The sequence below is a fragment of the Acanthochromis polyacanthus genome, chromosome 1, assembly GCF_021347895.1.
Source record: "Acanthochromis polyacanthus isolate Apoly-LR-REF ecotype Palm Island chromosome 1, KAUST_Apoly_ChrSc, whole genome shotgun sequence".
Classification (NCBI taxonomy): Eukaryota; Metazoa; Chordata; class Actinopteri; family Pomacentridae; genus Acanthochromis; species Acanthochromis polyacanthus.
Window position 1 is genome coordinate 32,690,204 of NC_067113.1, and position 16,748 is coordinate 32,706,951.

General features: G+C 39.6%; 1 protein-coding gene and 1 long non-coding RNA gene across 6 annotated transcripts in view; one reads left to right on the plus strand and one right to left on the minus strand.

The window, feature by feature from the left end:
- The window catches only part of fgfr3 (fibroblast growth factor receptor 3), a 113,723-nt gene that overhangs the window by 14,908 nt on the left and 82,067 nt on the right, over positions 1-16,748 (plus strand). The gene's annotated exons all lie outside the window — the stretch shown is intronic.
- On the minus strand, positions 7,638-14,162 carry LOC110959712 (uncharacterized). 2 transcript variants are annotated; one of them, XR_002596246.2, is made up of 2 exons: positions 13,193-14,162; positions 7,638-9,775 (listed from the first exon to the last, which is right to left on the minus strand). It is a non-coding gene; the product is annotated as an uncharacterized LOC110959712 (long non-coding RNA). The 2 variants fall into 2 exon arrangements; XR_002596247.2 differs by having other exon boundaries at positions 7,638-12,263.

A 16,748-nucleotide genomic window follows, 5' to 3' on the forward strand; every position in this document is an offset into this window, starting at 1 on the left:
TTGGAAAAGTATCGTACATGTCAATTCAAGGTTTTTTTTTGAATTTTTGAGAAACAAATAATCACAAAAATGTAACTATTGTTATTTGTTTCTTTATGATTTATGGTGTTATAAGTGTGTCTAATGTCACAAAAGACATTTTCAATTGAGGTTCAGGACTTTATAATGCAGTGGAAAAACGCCCAGAAACTGCTCAGGGTTTCTGAGAGTTAAGGTGCTTTATTTTTGTCCCATATCTGCTGGTGTCATGCTTGATTTTTACTTTTTTTTTAAAGTTTATAATCTTTTGCCATCTTCCAAAGAGAACCGTTGAACTGCATGTGGTTTCTTTAAGTTTAATATCAAAAATGAATTACTCAGACAGGGTGTTTATGTCCCAAATCATCTCACAGTTTAAAGAAAAAACCCAAAGTACCCTTTTCTTAAAAAAAAAAAAGCCCTGGAATGTGGCCAAACAACTGCAGCGCTGAGTAAATCTCCTCCTCCCTCTTCTCTGCTCTGTATTTATGCATGTGTGAGGTAAAAAGGAGTCACTGTGGTCCCTGAGAGTTTCCATTAAGTCCACCGTGTTGCTGTTTATTTCTCCTGAGGGCTGGAGGTGGCATTTCCAAATGTAAGAAGAAAAAAAGAGAGAAAACGTTTGGTGACAAAGAGCAGAGTTCTGTGTTGTGTTGGTGTGTTTTTCTGCTGCCTGCTGTATTTACCGACCACCCGCTGCCCCGTGAACACCCTGCAGGGCAGCGCTGCTCTGTGAAACTGCACAACCAGACGTGTTGAGTGTGGCCGTTGCATCGCCTCGTTTGTGTGTGTGTTAGTGTGCAGTTAGCTGACTGTTATGTCTGCAGCAGGTTAGGCAAAGACGGTGAATTTAACCCTCCTGTTGTCCTCATTTATGGGCACCAAAAATGTTGTTTCCTGGTCTAACAAAAACCCCAAAAAATTCTGCAAAAAAATTCCCCAAATTTCTGAAAATGTGCAAAACCTTCAGGAAGAAAATTCCTTGAAAGTTTCCCTTAAAAGTTTTATTTAAAAAAAATCCTCCAAAATTGGCAAGAGAATTCTTGTAAATATTTTCAAAAAATGAGTAAAAATCTTCCACAAAATCTTAAAAATATCTACATTGATTTTATGTATATCTGTATAACTTCTGTTTTCTTTACCCCCTGTTGTCTTCATGTACAAGCACCAAACAATGTTGTTTCCTTGTAAAAAATAAAAATAAAAAAATTCAAAGATTTCTAAAAATGTGCAAAACCTTCAGGAAGAAAATTCCAAAAAATCCTTGAAGGTTTCCCTTAAAAGTTTTATTTTTTCTTGTAAATATTTTCAAAAAATGAGTAAAAATCTTCAAAAAAATTCCTAAAAATATCTAAAATGATTACATATATATCAGTAAAACTTCTAATGTTTTCTTTAAGAACATTCACATAAAAATCAACCAAAATCCAGTGAAATTTACTGGATTTTAGTTGATTTTTTTTTGTGTGTGAATATTCTTAAAGAAACATTTTTAACATTTTTTTTCCATAAAAAAATGTTCAAAGATTTCCCAAAATGTTGAAAATGTGGACATCAGAAGTTTCACTGTAAAAATATATATATTTTTTCCCACATTTTAAACTTTAAAACGGGTTAATTTTGACCTGCAGGACGACATGAGGGTTAAAGGAAGGCAGAGTTTGCTTTTGTTTTTGTGTCTGGTCATTTTTCCCTTCAGATAGAGAGAGAAAGTGTGTGTGTGTGTGTAGGTGTGTGTGTGTGTGAGGTCATTGACCCCCCGCCTTCCTCCTGGCAGACACTGTAAATGTCAGCAGGGGTTGTTTGGGTCATTAGGAGTCTCGTTAAAACGGCGGCATTTGCAGATTTACGCTCGGCCTCCACTCTTCACACTGTCATCTCTGCCTCTTTTTGTCTCTTTTTCTTTGCCAGATTTCACTTTTTCCACCCTGCAATCCTCCCTCCTCTCTCTCTGCCTCTCTCTCCTGCATTTACAGACTGTAGGTTTCTGTGAAAACACACATTTTGCCGTGTAGATTGCTAAAGTTTCACCCTTGTTATTGTGTTTTTTTAATGTATTCGAGCAGGATGTTTGTGTCTTTTGCCGTCCTGTCACAGCACAGGGGCTTTAAGCTGCTTTACTGCCCCTCTAGGCCCGTCTGAAGCCCTTTTCAGGCATGAAATAAGCAACATTTATCTGTCTGAAGTGAAGGCATGCTGTCGTGCTCCGTGCAGTTTTTACAGAATGACTTCATTCATGCAACGTCTAATTCCAGTTTGTCAAAATGCTTCATCATCTGTTAACAGCGTGCAGTTCAGACTTGTGCTGGCTTGAAAGTGATCAAATCATCTTCTGATTTAGTCACTTTGATGTTGTGATTTTTATGGAAAAGTTTCATTTAGAAAAGTCTTCCAATTTTTTTTTCTGATGTACAAACATTTCTGTGAGTTTTTATTTGCAATTTGGTCTGCCTTTTTTTTTTTTTTTTTTACAGTCAATACAGACATTTGTAGTTTTTTCCTGTAAGTCTGCTATTTATTTTCTGAAATTTACCAGAACTGGGGAATCTGTGAAATAATGTAGAATTTTTTTTGTTTACAGCAATTCCATGCTCTCAACATGTAAATGAATAATTTCCCATGATCTGGATATTTATTTTCTGTATTTCAACAAAACAGGGAAAATCTCCACACTAATGCCAAATTTTTTTTTAAAAATGCAGCAAAACTGTTTTAAAAGAAGTTGTTTTTGCAGTGAACAACATGTTAATTAATACTTTTGCCTGTGCTGTTTTGCTTTTTTTTTTTTTTACATTTTTATTTGACAAAACAGGAAATCCTTTAAAGCAATCCAATTCTTTCCAAACAATTACAGCTAAAAAATGACTGTTTTGTTTTTTTACGGTGAAGCTTTGCCTTCAGCAGCAAAGAAACAAACTGCAGCTGAACTTCTACACTTAAAAATATTCTTTCCATTAGAAAAAAGTATTTCTTTCTCTATAGAAATGAACAGTCCAACTTCCACACCCTCTTCAGGTCATGACTTCCCTCCAGCCCTCAGACTCTGAATCCTTTAATAAATCTGCTTTTAAGGAGCGTGTCTTTTACATGAGTAACGTCGGCCACAGCTACAAATTGCCGATGTTGCTTTGCCCTGATAAAGCTGCATGTTTCCAGCCTGAAGAGCCTCTCCAGCGTGCAGATTTGGAGCCGTTTCCTGGAGTGCGGCGGCGGCGTTATTTACCGCGCAGCCCTCCACACCGCCACCCTTTAATCATCCAATTATGCAAACGAGCCTCCTCCATGTGTGGGCTTAGCGTGGCTTTCTGGAAATTGGATCGTTCATCACAACTTGAGCGTAAAGTTACCGCGATATTCTTCTTCTTCTCCTTCCTCTGCAGCAGCGATACGAGTGTTCATTCCCCTGGCAACATTATCAGGAAATCTTTTGGCAAGCGTGGGAAGCGTGCGGGCCAAACAAGCTTTTGGAGAATGACGATTTGTGGAACAATGGCTGTTCTATGCTCCGTCCGTCAGGCACTTAATCCGGCAGACACTTTGGACACTTTTCTGGATGGGGCTTAGACACTGAGCACGGCTGAGAGTCCCGTTTAACGAGGGATTTCCAGCGACTCATCGTCACCTGCGTTGGAGTTTCTGATTTAACCTGCAGAGTTCACACGCCGAAAACTCATCAGCAGCTTCTAAACATGTCGTCTGAGCGCATTGTTCATTAAAGAGGCATTACCGTCTAGACGCAGTGTTTTTCCAAGGATAACACACACACACACACACACGCACACACACACACACACACAGTCGAGCAGAAGTAGGGGAAAGAAAAAGCCGGTCGCTAAGCAAAATGTTATTAAAGGGTTTTCATATCAGATCTCAGACTGCAGTTTAAATTAGTTGGATTGGATCGAGCTAAACTGCGAAACAAAAAGCGCCTTTATGTTTGAAGACCAGCGGCTGGGAAGTTCCTTTTCTGCGCTTTGCTGCTTTTCATCGTCGCTCTTATCTCTTCATCTGTTACTACAGGCTGTGAAACGCTGTCAGAAGTCAACTGGAGTTCTCAGGCTGGAGTTAACCCTCCGAACTCTGAGCAGTTTCTGGGCGTTTTAATCTCGTCTTTAACCTGCTGTGGACTCTTTGTTTTCTGCGATATAAAGTCCTGCACCTCTGTGGAAACAGAACGACCGTGGTTACTACAAAAATGTCTTCTGTGCAGTATGACACAGTTATAATGCCATAAATCATTAAAAAAAACGAATAGAAAGTTGTATTTCTTTGATTATTTCGTGAAAGCTGAATTTTTCAAGTGCCCACAGATGTGACCAGTACCTGAAAATAACAATTATTCTACATGCTATAGTTAATTTACTACTTACATTTTTAATTTACTTCCATATTTGCCTTCTTAATAAGCACTATATAGCGTACACACGACCTGCAGTTCAGCTGAATATTCCCAGATTTTTTGTCATGTGACTGTTGGTCACAGCTGAGTGAATAATAGCTTCATGATTGTGTCAGGGAGCCCAGAATTTTTATTTTTTTACAGAATCTGGGTCCAGTGAGCGATTTATTTTTGGTGAACTTTTAATACTAAACTGATTTTGATGATTTTAGATTTTGTTGCATTTTGTGATGAAACCACAAAGCAAACTTGAAAATCTGATGATTGTCTGTTTTTACAGTTTCTAACTGATAAATACTTTAATTGGGTGATTTTTCTTTTTACATTTTACATGTATGGTTATTAGATGGCTATAGATATTAAACTACTTACATTTTTAATTTACTTCCATATTTGCCTTCTATATCAGCATCATGTAATGTACACACTGCCTGCAGTTCAGCTAAAAGTTCCCAGAATTTTTGTCACGTGACTGTTGGTCACAGCTGGGTAAATAATAGCTTCATGATTGTGTCTGGGAGCATAGAATATTTGTTTTTTTACAGAATCTGGTTAAAGTAAACCATTTATTTTTGGTGAATTTTTAAATCGCTTAGATTTGGTTACATTTTCTGATTGAGTCACACATCACAGAGGAGTAGTTCAATAGCCTTCGTAAATGTGAAAATTTGCTTTTTCTTTCTTTTTTTGAAGTGTCTGACGTTGATGAATGGTCTAATTTCAGTGATTTCTTTTTTTCTTTTTTGTGATTTTCTTTTTTAAGGTAGCATGTCTGATTATTGACTCCCTGCAGATGTTTTACTGCCTACATTTAAAACTTGTTTTCATACTAGTCTCCTGTCTGCTTTGTGTGAACACGGCCTGCAGTTCAGCTGAGTAGTTGCTGAATTTTTGTCATGTGAATGTTGCTAATTAATAGTTTCTTGGTTGCACCAAGGAGTGCAGAATTTTTTGTTTTTTACAGAATCTGGTTTGAGCAAACGGTTAATTTTTGGTGAATCATTAAGTAAGATGTTGACAGTGATTTTAATTAAATATAAAGATATTTAGCTATAATTTGGTTATTTTTCTAGACTAAGCCAAAAGTCACATATGATGTGTTCAAGGACCGTTGGAAAGTTGAAAATCTGATGAATTTCTCCATTGTTCCTGTTTTTATCTCTGTTAAACGGTTTAATTTTGGTCATTTTTTGTTTTGTATATATATTGAATTTCCCTTCAGGGATGAATAAAGTGATTCTATTCTGTATATCATGCTTTTTGCTGGTGGGTTTTAGGTTCCATCGTGTTAACTGTCCACATTGAGTGAATCTGCAGGAACAGGCTGTAGATCAGTAGGTCATTGTCAGCCGGTGGCCTTCGTACGAACCTCGTCGGCAGGCTGCAGTCATGTATGTATTAATACCCCTCATTTATGCCCTTTGAAAGCCTCTGCACACCGCTGGATGAATTATGGATGAAAACACCGCCCCGTCTGTGTGTTCTGCTCACGTCTAACCTCTGCCACCTTCTGCAGTCAGGTTTGTTTTTTTTTTACTTTCTGAGCACACACAGACTCTACAAACACCTTCACTCTATCCATATATGTACTTTATTTTCTTCTCCACGGGTCTGAGGCCCTTTGATGGCGCCGTGTCGGGCTTGTTTCGGCCTAATGATGCCTCTGCAGCACGTTCCTGCTCACCTGAGCTCGTCCTCCGGCTCGGCTCTCGGCTGGCAGTGGCGCTGACATACGGAGGCTTTTTAATTACGAAGCTCCCCTTAAGGAAATTGTTGAGATACTTGAGAGATAAGAGCGACGTGGAGCGAAACAAGAGGACCGTTGTGTGGAGGCAGGAAGAGGTTGAAGCTGTCAAAGGATTTTCATAATATAGAAGAAAATGTGGTTTGAACTTCACTGCAGAGTATCAACACTATATATAGTACACAGTATGTACACTATACATAACATACAGTTTATACTAGATGGATAGATACTTTATAAATCCTGAGGGAAATTCAAGTGCACATTATATATAGTGCATACGCTTTATATAATATACAATATGTCCTATATACAGTGTCATAGTGATATACAATATACACCATATATAATATGCAGTATATGCACTATACACTAAAGTATACACACTATATACATTATGTATGCTATATGCAAAATACAGTGCATAAACTACATATAATTTACAATATATAACATAAATACTCTACATGCAATGTACAATATAGACAGTGTATACTCTATACAATGCAGTGTATGCACTGTACACGATATACACTACATGAGTGTGTGTGTGTGTGTGTGTATATATATGTGTGTGTATATGAAGAGTTTATTTGCAAAAACAGATAACTCCATTTTGACAAATTTAAAGAAAACTTTTTCTTTTATTGTTTACTTCAGATAATATCAATCAAACTGAAGTTAAGTGGATTTGACTCAGTAGAAAAATGCACGACAAAATAGAGAAAAAATAAATTATTAGTGTTACTATTATTATTATTATCTGAAGTAAACAATAACAAAATAAGTTTTCTGAAAATTTCTAAAATAATCTGTTTTCGCAAATAAACTCTTCATATATATATATATATATATATATATATATATATATATATATAAACAAAATATGGACACAGTGAAATACCAGTACATTTTTCAACGACAAGAATTTTAAAATCACAGTTAAAAACTCTGTTTTGTGTAAACACTGCCTGCAGTTCAGCTGAATAATTTCAGATTTTTTGTCACGTGATTCTCGGTCGCAGGTGAGTCACTCATGGCTTCACAGTTGCGCGAAGGATCAGAGAATTTTTAGTTTTTTACAGAATCTACTTGGAGCAGACAGATTATTTTTGGCAAATTTTTAAACGCCACTTTTCTAAGCTCAGATCTGGTTCGGTTTTCAAGCTTAACTGTGGGCACATGTGGTTAGTTCAAGGACAGTTGTAAATTTGTACATTTTTTTTTCTGTTTTTACAGTTCCTGGCTCTGAAATATGGTGTATAGTTGGTGATTCTATAAACCTGCAGGTGCTAGCCTTCACTAATTCTATTTCACCTTCAATGATAGAATAGAAACTTGGTTTGTTTGTTTATATGTAAGAGAAAGAAAAGTGTATATTTAGGTGAGTTGAACTGCCTGCAGGACAAATTGTCGAGGATTTGTCTTCCACTCTTCATTCACAAGAAGCAGCACACAAACAGAAACCAGACAACAGGCGAGTAAACAGAGTTTAAGTTGGTAATGGAGGTGAAATAACAGAGCAGAGAGGGTGCTGTGTTAGTGTTTCTGAGGAGGACAGAGCGGCTCTGGATCGTCTCTGCTGGTCCCGCTGTATTTGTGTGTGTTGGACTCCTTTCAGCTCCACACACAACCTGCCATCTGTTTGCTTCTGCCAGCAACAAAACACACTCTTCCAACGGCGCTGGCTCCCGGCTCAGACTCTCTCCGGCGAGAAAACACGTTTAAACGTGCTCAGAGTGTCCTGGCCGCGTTCTTCAGCCGCCATCCATCAGGACGATCCAGCCGGAGAATAAAAAGCACCTTCAGAGGCTCGATTAGTGGCACCGTAAGGGTTTAGACGAGCAGGGAAGACGCATAATAAAAGACAGAAACACACAAATATCATTGTGTGCAGACTGTATATAGTGTTGTCTGTCTCTTATTCTGAATGTCCACCAAACAGAAGCAGTGGTGTGGTTCTGCTGCAGCACATTTCCATTTCTGTGAATGAAGGCAGAGCAGCAGACTGTGTGTGTAGAAGTGTGTGTAGAAGTGCGTCTTTCATCTCCTTCCTCCCTCTGTCGTCGTCTTCTTCTCTTCATCCCTCCTTCCCTTTCTCACTCCTCTTCCTCCAAACACCTTTCCACACATCTGTTCACTCCGTCTCCTCCTCATCTTCATCATCTTCATCCTCGTCCCATCAGATTTAGATCAGTCCAGACTTTAGTAAATCAGATTTATATCAGACAAAGGTTGGATCAGGTCATTATTAGAGTGGAGAACAGAATGAGACCAAACTGGTACAAAATGAAGTATTTACACTGTGCTCCAATATTCACCAATATATATCTACATCACCGTTTTACTATAATACTTTTTCTTTTTGTTTGTTTCTCTTGTTTGTGTTTGTTTCTGTCTTTGTTTCATTTTCTTTCTTTCTTTCTCTCTTTCTTTTCTTTCTTTCTATTCTTTCCTTCATTCTTTCTTGTCTATTTTTTCTCTCTTTCCTCTTTCCTGTTTTCTTTCTTTCTTTCTTTCTTTCTTTCTTTCTTTCCGTGTCCCATCTATTTTCCTTCCTTCTTTCCTTCCTTCTTTCCTTCTTTCCTTCTTTCTTTCCTTCTTTCTTTCTTTCCTTCCTTCTTTCCTTCTTTCTTTCTTTCTTCTTTCCTTCCTTTCTTTCCTTCTTTCTTTTTTCTTTCTTTCTTTCCTTCTTTCTTTCTTTTTTCTTTCTTTCTTTCCTTCTTTCTTTCTTTCCTTCTTTCTTTCTTCTTTCTTTCCTTCTTTCCTTCTTTCTTTCCTTCTTTCTTTCCTTCTTTCTTTCCTTCTTTTTCTTTCTTTCTTTCCTTCTTTCCTTCTTTCTTTCCTTCTTTCTTTCCTTCTTTCTTTCCTTCTTTCCTTCCTTCTTTCTTTCTTTTTCTTTTTCTTTCTTTCTTTCTTTCTTTCTTCCTTCTTTCTTTCTTTTTTCTTTCTTTCTTTCCTTCTTTTTTCCTTCTTTCTTTCCTTCTTTCTTTCCTTCTTTCTTTCTTTCTTTTTCTTTCCTTCTTTCTTTCTTTCTTTCTTTCTTTCTTTCTTTCCTCAGTAACGATGTGTGTCGTCGCCCTCACATGAGCTTCTGTTTGAATCTCGTCCACATCATCGAGCCGGGCAGCTGACACATCTAATATTGAAACCAAACTCCCTCCTTCTTCCCTCCTTCCTCACCCCTCCTCACCCCCCCAGCTCCCCCCTCGTGTTATTTTGCCAGGAGAGCTAAAATAATAAACCCTTGTGCCGTCTGCGGAGCGTAATGGAAGCCTTATTCTGCCTGGAAAGAAGAGAAAGAGACTTCTGGCTGACAGTAGACTCCACTCCGCTTTTGGTCATTTTTTTAAGACAACCGACGTCAGAATGTTTTTCAAAACTCCCATGAAATGTTATTTTTTGACTGTGGTGTCTCTGGTAATTGGCTGCATTTTTTCCTCGTGTGACAACGTTGCCGGTTTATCTGCTGCGCGTCGCCACAAAGGCACAATCAAAGGAGGTTATTTTAGCTCTGGAGCAGCCGGCTTCATGCTTCTGCTTTCTGAATGTTCCTGCGGATCAAAGACAGCTTCTGGCTTCATCTGGTGTGAGACGTGTTTGGTGCATTTTCCCTGCAAAATAAACAACAAATGAATGAATGTCAACTTCAGTTACGACCAATAGTTTTAGTTTTTGACACCAGTTTTCCACAACAAAGAGCTCCGTCACAACCGACAAGGAAACAACACAGAACAAATCTAAATACTAAATAAATATATTAATCCTGTGCTTAGCAACTGCGCTACTGGTTTGTCCAAAGCTATGCACTTTTATGGTTCTTTAAGAAAACTTTGCATGAAATAAACACTTTCCAAAAAGGCCAAAGTCTGCCCACTGACTGCCGGTAATTCTGTGAACCGCAGAATTCACTTTTATTTAAAAATCACCAAAATTCCACCTTTCATAAAAGCAAAAAACTGTGAAAACTGAAATATTTCAGGGATTTTCATCTTTCAGACAGTCCTTGAACTACTCATGTGTGACCTGCAGTTCCGTTGGGAAAATTAAGCAAAATCGGTGCCTAAAGCCCAAATTTTTAAATCAAAATCTGTTTGTTTTGCATGTTTCGTTGAAGAATTTGCCACATATACTCTGGTTTCTCTGTCAAAAGCTTAAAAAAAAAATCTGCATGTGAGGCTTTGGATGAACTCGGTTGAACTGCAGGCTGTGTTTATGCCAAACACATAGGAGGCAAGTAAAGAAACAAGTTGAAAATGTAAGACTCAGCAACTGCAACAGCTGAAATAATTTCAGGATTTTCATCTTTCTGACTGCCCGTGAACTACTCGCATGTGATGTGCTCTTCCATTGGCAGCAATTTGCCAAAAATAAACTGGTTTCTCTGTCAAAAACTAAAACAAATCTGCATTCTTTGGTGCAACCGTGAAGCTAATAAAACCTCAGATGTGACCAAGTGTCGTTTGGATGAACTACAGAACAGACATGAGACTGGTATGGAAGCAAATTAAAGCATGTAAATAGTCAAATATTTGCGGGATGTAGAGCCAGGAGACATGTTTTAGTTTTCTCCACTTCTGATCATGGTTGTTCTGTTTCCATAGAGGGGCAGGACTTTATATTGGAGTGCAAAATGTGCCCACAGTGACGGAAAAATGTCGAATTTGGAGGTTCAAGTGAAAGTCCAGAATGATTAAATGCGTATTTAATTCATTAGCGACAGAAAATTAATCAGCTGGTTTCACATAAGGTTAATCATATCAGTTTTTCAGTGAGTAAATCCGTAAAAAGTAAAGATTTCCTGCTTTATTTTACCCTTTACAATATGAGATTATAATTTCACAGAGCCGTATTCTGCTTCTCATGTTCGTCTGCAGCCTGGAATAATCGACCATTGAGCCCTTTTCACCGCAATAGCTGGGAGTCGAGTGCTGCTCTTTGCTCGGTGTCACGCCGACTCGGGCTGAATAAGGAAGCAGTTGTACATTTTCGTGTGTGTGAAGTGCTTTACTGCGGCACTGAGCTGCTTCAGGAAACTCCCATTGACTCTTTAATGAATGGAAAGGCAGGACCGTAGTGGAAGGCGTACATGCGCCGTAGCCGTGGTTACTGAAGGGGTTACTATAGATACGGGTACCTGCAAGGCTCGGCTAGCCAATTAGCAATGCTAGCAGTCTCAAGTTGATTACAGTGAATTTTAAAATAAGTTTATTTAGCACTATTCCTGTATCGTCATATCAGTTTCTGGGCATTTTCTTTCACATTTTTACTCGCTGTGGGTTCATTTTTCTCTGCAATTTAAAGTCCTGCACCTCTATGGAAACAGAACAACCATGGTTAGGAGTAGAAAGAGCTTAAATGTGTCTTTTGTGAAGTTTGACACAGTTAAAAGGACGTAAATAAAAAAAAATAAGAAATGAAAGTTGAATTTCTTTGATTATTTATTTTACATCAATTGAATAAAACCTGAAATCGACATGTACAATAAGTTTTTCAAGTGCCAACAGATGTTACCAAGACGGGAAAATAAGTTTCTCTGCACACTGTAGATATTTTACACTTTATTATTTAGCTTGTTTCATGTTTGTCTCTTATTTGCCCCGCTCTGGGTAGACACTGCCTGCAGTTCAGCTGAAAAGTCCCAGAATTTTTGTAAAGCCACAGTTGGTCACAACTAAGTTGTCCATAGCTTCCTGGTTGTATCGAGAAGTGCAGATTTTTAGTTTTTAGCAGAATTTGGTTAAAGCAAATAGTTAATTCTTGGCAATTTTTAAATGAGACGTCGCATAAAGGGATTTGATGAAATCATAGTTTGAGGTGAGGTCGGTCATTTCGGTTTGGTCTTTCTTTCTGTTTTTACGGTTTCTGGCTCTGATAAACGGTTTAATATCTGTGTTGTTTTTTTTTTAAAGAAGGCGTGCTTTTCATTCCCAGTGGCAGGTTTTAGGGGTTCACGGGGTTAAAGCTGCTTCTTCAGGCCTCTCTGTGTCCAGGATGTGCTGCTATAGATGTCTGCTGTGGATGTGTCGGGACAACTGTGCTGCAGTTGTTCTTCCCCCCAAACAGAGGCTCCTCTCTCTGGGCTCGCAGCGGATTCAGGTCCTGGAGGGAGGGATGATGGGATTAGAGGCTTTCCTGCTCCTGCCCTGCTCTCACAAGCAAACACACTTTAACAGTCCTTCATTCAGGACAAAAACCTGCTGGGGGGGGCGCGACGTCGGCGCTCTCTGGGACTCGATTTTACTCATCAGGTCAGACAGAAAAGACAGAAAACAAAAACGGGAAGGAGAGGAGGGCAGGAAGGAGGTAGACGTAGGGAATTAGGCTCAGGAGGCTTTTGTGGCGGCTGCAGGTGATCAGAAGCACATGGACCAACAGCAGAGGTTAGACTGTAATAAACGGAGCAGTAAACGCTCCGACGTCCTGCTGATCGTTACGTGGACCGACCGCCTCCACCTCCTCACATCACATAGTTTTACAAATTCATGCTGCAAAGTTTGGGATTTACTGTGAAATCAAGAAAGACTTTGAGCTTTCCGAAGTTCCTTGAACTCAACATCTGTGGGAAACTGAAATCTTTACAGCTAAAATTATAATATTATATCAAAATCACTTTATTCTACATAATTTTTTTTAAAATTCGCCATAAATAAACCGTTTGCAATAATCAGAATCTGTAAAAGCACATTTCCATATGCAGCCTGGAGAATTTTTTTTGATGAAATATGGGGATTTTAAGGTGAGACTTGATTGATTTTCTAAATGAAGCTGCACATCACCGATAACTAGGCCGAGCACTGTCAAAAAGACACATTTATGAAGATTTTTTCAATTTTAGTAGTTTCCAGCTCTGATCAATGGTGCAAGTTTGGCAATTTTTTAAACATAGCACACTTTTTACACCCAAAAGTTTGCTTTGAGGTCAATACTTAACATACAAACATGACTTTATCAGCAGTAAAGGCCGCTGTAGATATCAGTAAATAGCCTCAAATAGGGAAAAAAAAACATTTATGTATCTATATCTGTACCTGCTGCTGCACAATCAAGATGTGAATTCTTTATAAGACACAAAAAAAGTCCAGGAAAAGCAGCAAAAAGTTGTGTTTTCCAGCTCTCACTCGAATTTCAGCATCTTCTGACTCCCGTCGTTTCCTCCAAAGTCGAACTTTCCTGAAGGATCGATCTCCTCCCGCGATCTTCACCTCTGAGAGAACATCAAGAGAGCTCCTAAAGCCACCTTGTGATCAGACTGGTTCCTCCTCGGCGTGATCGTGTTGTCCGGCGGCCTCGCACACGCTCCACCCTGGCTTTTTTTTTTGTTTTTTTTTAATGTGGGGTGTTTCCAGCTTCTTCCACCCGTCTGCTGAATTGAAACTAGGCCAGTTCGTCTTTGGAATGACAATTACCAAACCGAGGCCCTATTCTGAGGCCGGCGGGGGGATGATGATGATGAGGAGGGCGATGAAAGGAGGCGATTGGACGCCGCCAAGACGTACAGTAGCTTCCGATGCTCGTTAGCCGAGCGGGGGGTGAGGCAAAGGCGGGAGGCGGGATGTTTGGAGGCGGCGTCCATCTTTAACTTGATGCTTTTTTTCAAGGGGCTCTTTTGATCGGGACGGCGGAGAATAGAAGCAACAAGCTAAAGGGAAAAGCCTCCCTCCCTCCCTTCTCCTCCTTGATCTCCATCAAACCATCCCCTCGCCTCCCCCTCCGTCTCCCCCATCCCTCTCTCTCTCTCTGGCGACGGTGTGAGGTTGTCAGCCCGGCCCAGATTAGCTTCATTGTCCCGAGGTATTTACATCCGGCCAAACCATATTAAACAGAGATTAGGGGTTTCCTTTTTTCACTGCACATTTTTAGAAGAAAAAAAAATACAAAAAAAAGAGGAGGGAAAAAGGAAGAAGAAGAAGAAGGAGCTGGATTTACAGGAAGAGAAATGCGGCGCTGCTTGTTTGGGGCTCCACAGATCCTGTTTGAAGGTCATGTGATGCTGGCAGGGAGTTCTGCCAAACGGTTGGCAGCCGGTGGCAGCTTTTCTTTTTTTTTTTTTTTAGCAGAGGAAGCAGAAGTAAAAGAATCTGTTGGCGGGATGCAGCGAGCAGACGGCTGCTGTGGACGACACGATGCTCTGAAGCAGCCTCCAGATAGTTCTGGACGCGAGGAATCTGTGGCTTTTGTACAGCCGTGTGTCTTGTTTTAGCAGATTTTTCACTGCAATATAAAGTCCTGCACCTCTATGGAAACAGAACAACCATGGCTAGAAGTAGAGAGAACTCAGAAATATGTTCTGTGCAGTATGACACACTTATAATGCCGTAAATCACAAAAAATATTAACAAAAGTTGAATTTGTTGGATTATATATTTCACAAATATTGCAAAAAGCTGAAACCAACCTGTGCAACATGTTTCAAAAAGTGTCCACAGGTGCTACCAATACTGCAAAGACAAACGATGACTCTACATGCTATAAACATTTTACTATTTACGTTTTCAGTTCATTCCCTCTGTATAAGCACTGCCTGCAGTTCAATCCAGTTCAGCCGAAAACTTCCTGAATTTTCGTTAAGCAACTGTTGATCTCAGCTAAGTAACAAATGACATCCCAGTTGGGGTGAGAAACACAGAATTTTTTGTTTTTGACAGAATCTAGTTGGCGTCAACGCTTTATTTATGGCTATTTTTTCCCATGACACATATGGAAGAATGGCACTTTGATGAAATATCATGACTTTAAGCGTAGATTTGGGTAGTTCAAGGGCTGTTGGAAAGTTGTTTTTTTTCCTGTTTTACTATTTCTGGCTCTTACTTTTTAAAAAGACAACATGCTTGTCAAACCCGCTAGCAGGTTGTGGAGTTCAGAGGGTTAAATTAATCACCAACTGTTGAAATAAAAGTGAAAATCCAGTGATTCAAGCGTCTTAAATGTGAATATGTTCAGTTTCTTTGCTCCTTTATGACAGTAAATTGAATATCTTTGGGACGTTGTGGACAAATTGAGATTTTTAAGGGCATTTTCTCGGGCTAATCAACATTTTTAAGCTTTTATTTATAGACCAAACAGCCGAAAATGAAAATATTTGCTAGTTTAGTTCAATATATTCAGTGGTTTTGTTGATTTTGTCTTGTTAAGTCTTGTGTATTTTAGTGAAGAGTGTGCATCATGAATTAACCTTATTTTATCAGATAGTAAAAATTATTATAAACTGGAATTTTAATGCACTGAAGTCACATTTTCTGCAAGCTTTGAGCTGTTTGCATCCACACATCACATGCAACATGGAAGGTATTTGCTCTACCAGAAGAAAAGCAGTCCGGTCTTTTTCAGTAGTGGAAGCAAACAACTAATTACCTGCAATAAAAAAGCCCATTTGTCGCCGAATTGTTTGCAGCACACGTTGGAAAGCAGAGCCTGTCGTATTATTAACTAAGTGCAGCGAGGAGGAGGAAGAAAGGGGAGCTTGATAAAGATGAATGTCCCGGCGGCCCATCTGGAATCCATCACTCCGAGCAGCAGATCTGGTCGGGTGAAGGTATGTGCCGCCGCTTTTCCAGGAGGCTCAATAAAAGGACCTGTTAAGCCCCTGAAAGCAGCACCGTCCTGTAATCTGCTGCTGCTGTTTACGATCCGTCTCGCGGCCTGTTCGAACGTGTGGACGCCGGTTTATGCAAAGCAGCTCGGCGGGAAAAAAGAGGAAGAAGAAGAAGAAGAAGAAGAAGAAGAAGAAGACGTCACAGAAAGGGGGTCGTAAATCAACCCGGCAGGACGCTTGAAGGATGAAACTTTGTGCGAGGACGAAGCTCCGGAGCAGAAAATGAGTTCATCAAAGTGCCACAACAGCGATGGGAGAATCGGAAGATATCCTCCTCACGCGGAGTTTAAAACATCCAGATACACAAATGTCCTATTTTAGGGGATTTAAGGATGAAGTCTGGATTCAGAGACTCAAATTTTGGGTTTTATTTTTCACATTTTGGCCTCATTTAAACCTTGGCATCAAAAACATAGCAATGTCAGAGTCAAAAATATGTTAAAATACAGTTTTCTTGTATTTTAATTCCCTAAAATATCATTATTTTCCAGATATTTGATGCAAAATCAGCCAGTCTGCTGTGTCGCAACGTGAGTTCAGAGGGTCAAAAACAAACAGGACCTCAAAGGAACAGTGTCTGCATGTTGAAATCTGACCTCTGTGACCCCAAAATACCCTGAAAAGTAGGATTGTGTCTTCATAAAACACACAAGTAAACTCCTCCAGGTCGTCCTTTGAGGTCTGCCAGATGCGTACAGTGAAGGGTAAATTGGATTAAAGTGGGACGTAAACGTGGTCTCTCCGCTCCTTCTTGTTCCCTCGGTCGTTGTAGGAGTGTGCTGGAGAGGCCGGCGTGGAAAGGCTTCCCCACATAAAGAGGCCTTTTCATCCCCGCTGGCTCCTGCAGAAGTTTGTGGAGGATAAATAAACCTCTTCAGACGCTACAGAAAAGACGGAGTCCTGCGAGCGGCGCTTCAACGGACGGCAGCATCTCAAAGACGGACTTTATTTCCTCCTGAAGGGCCGTTTGTTATGATACGGAGGGGCCTCCT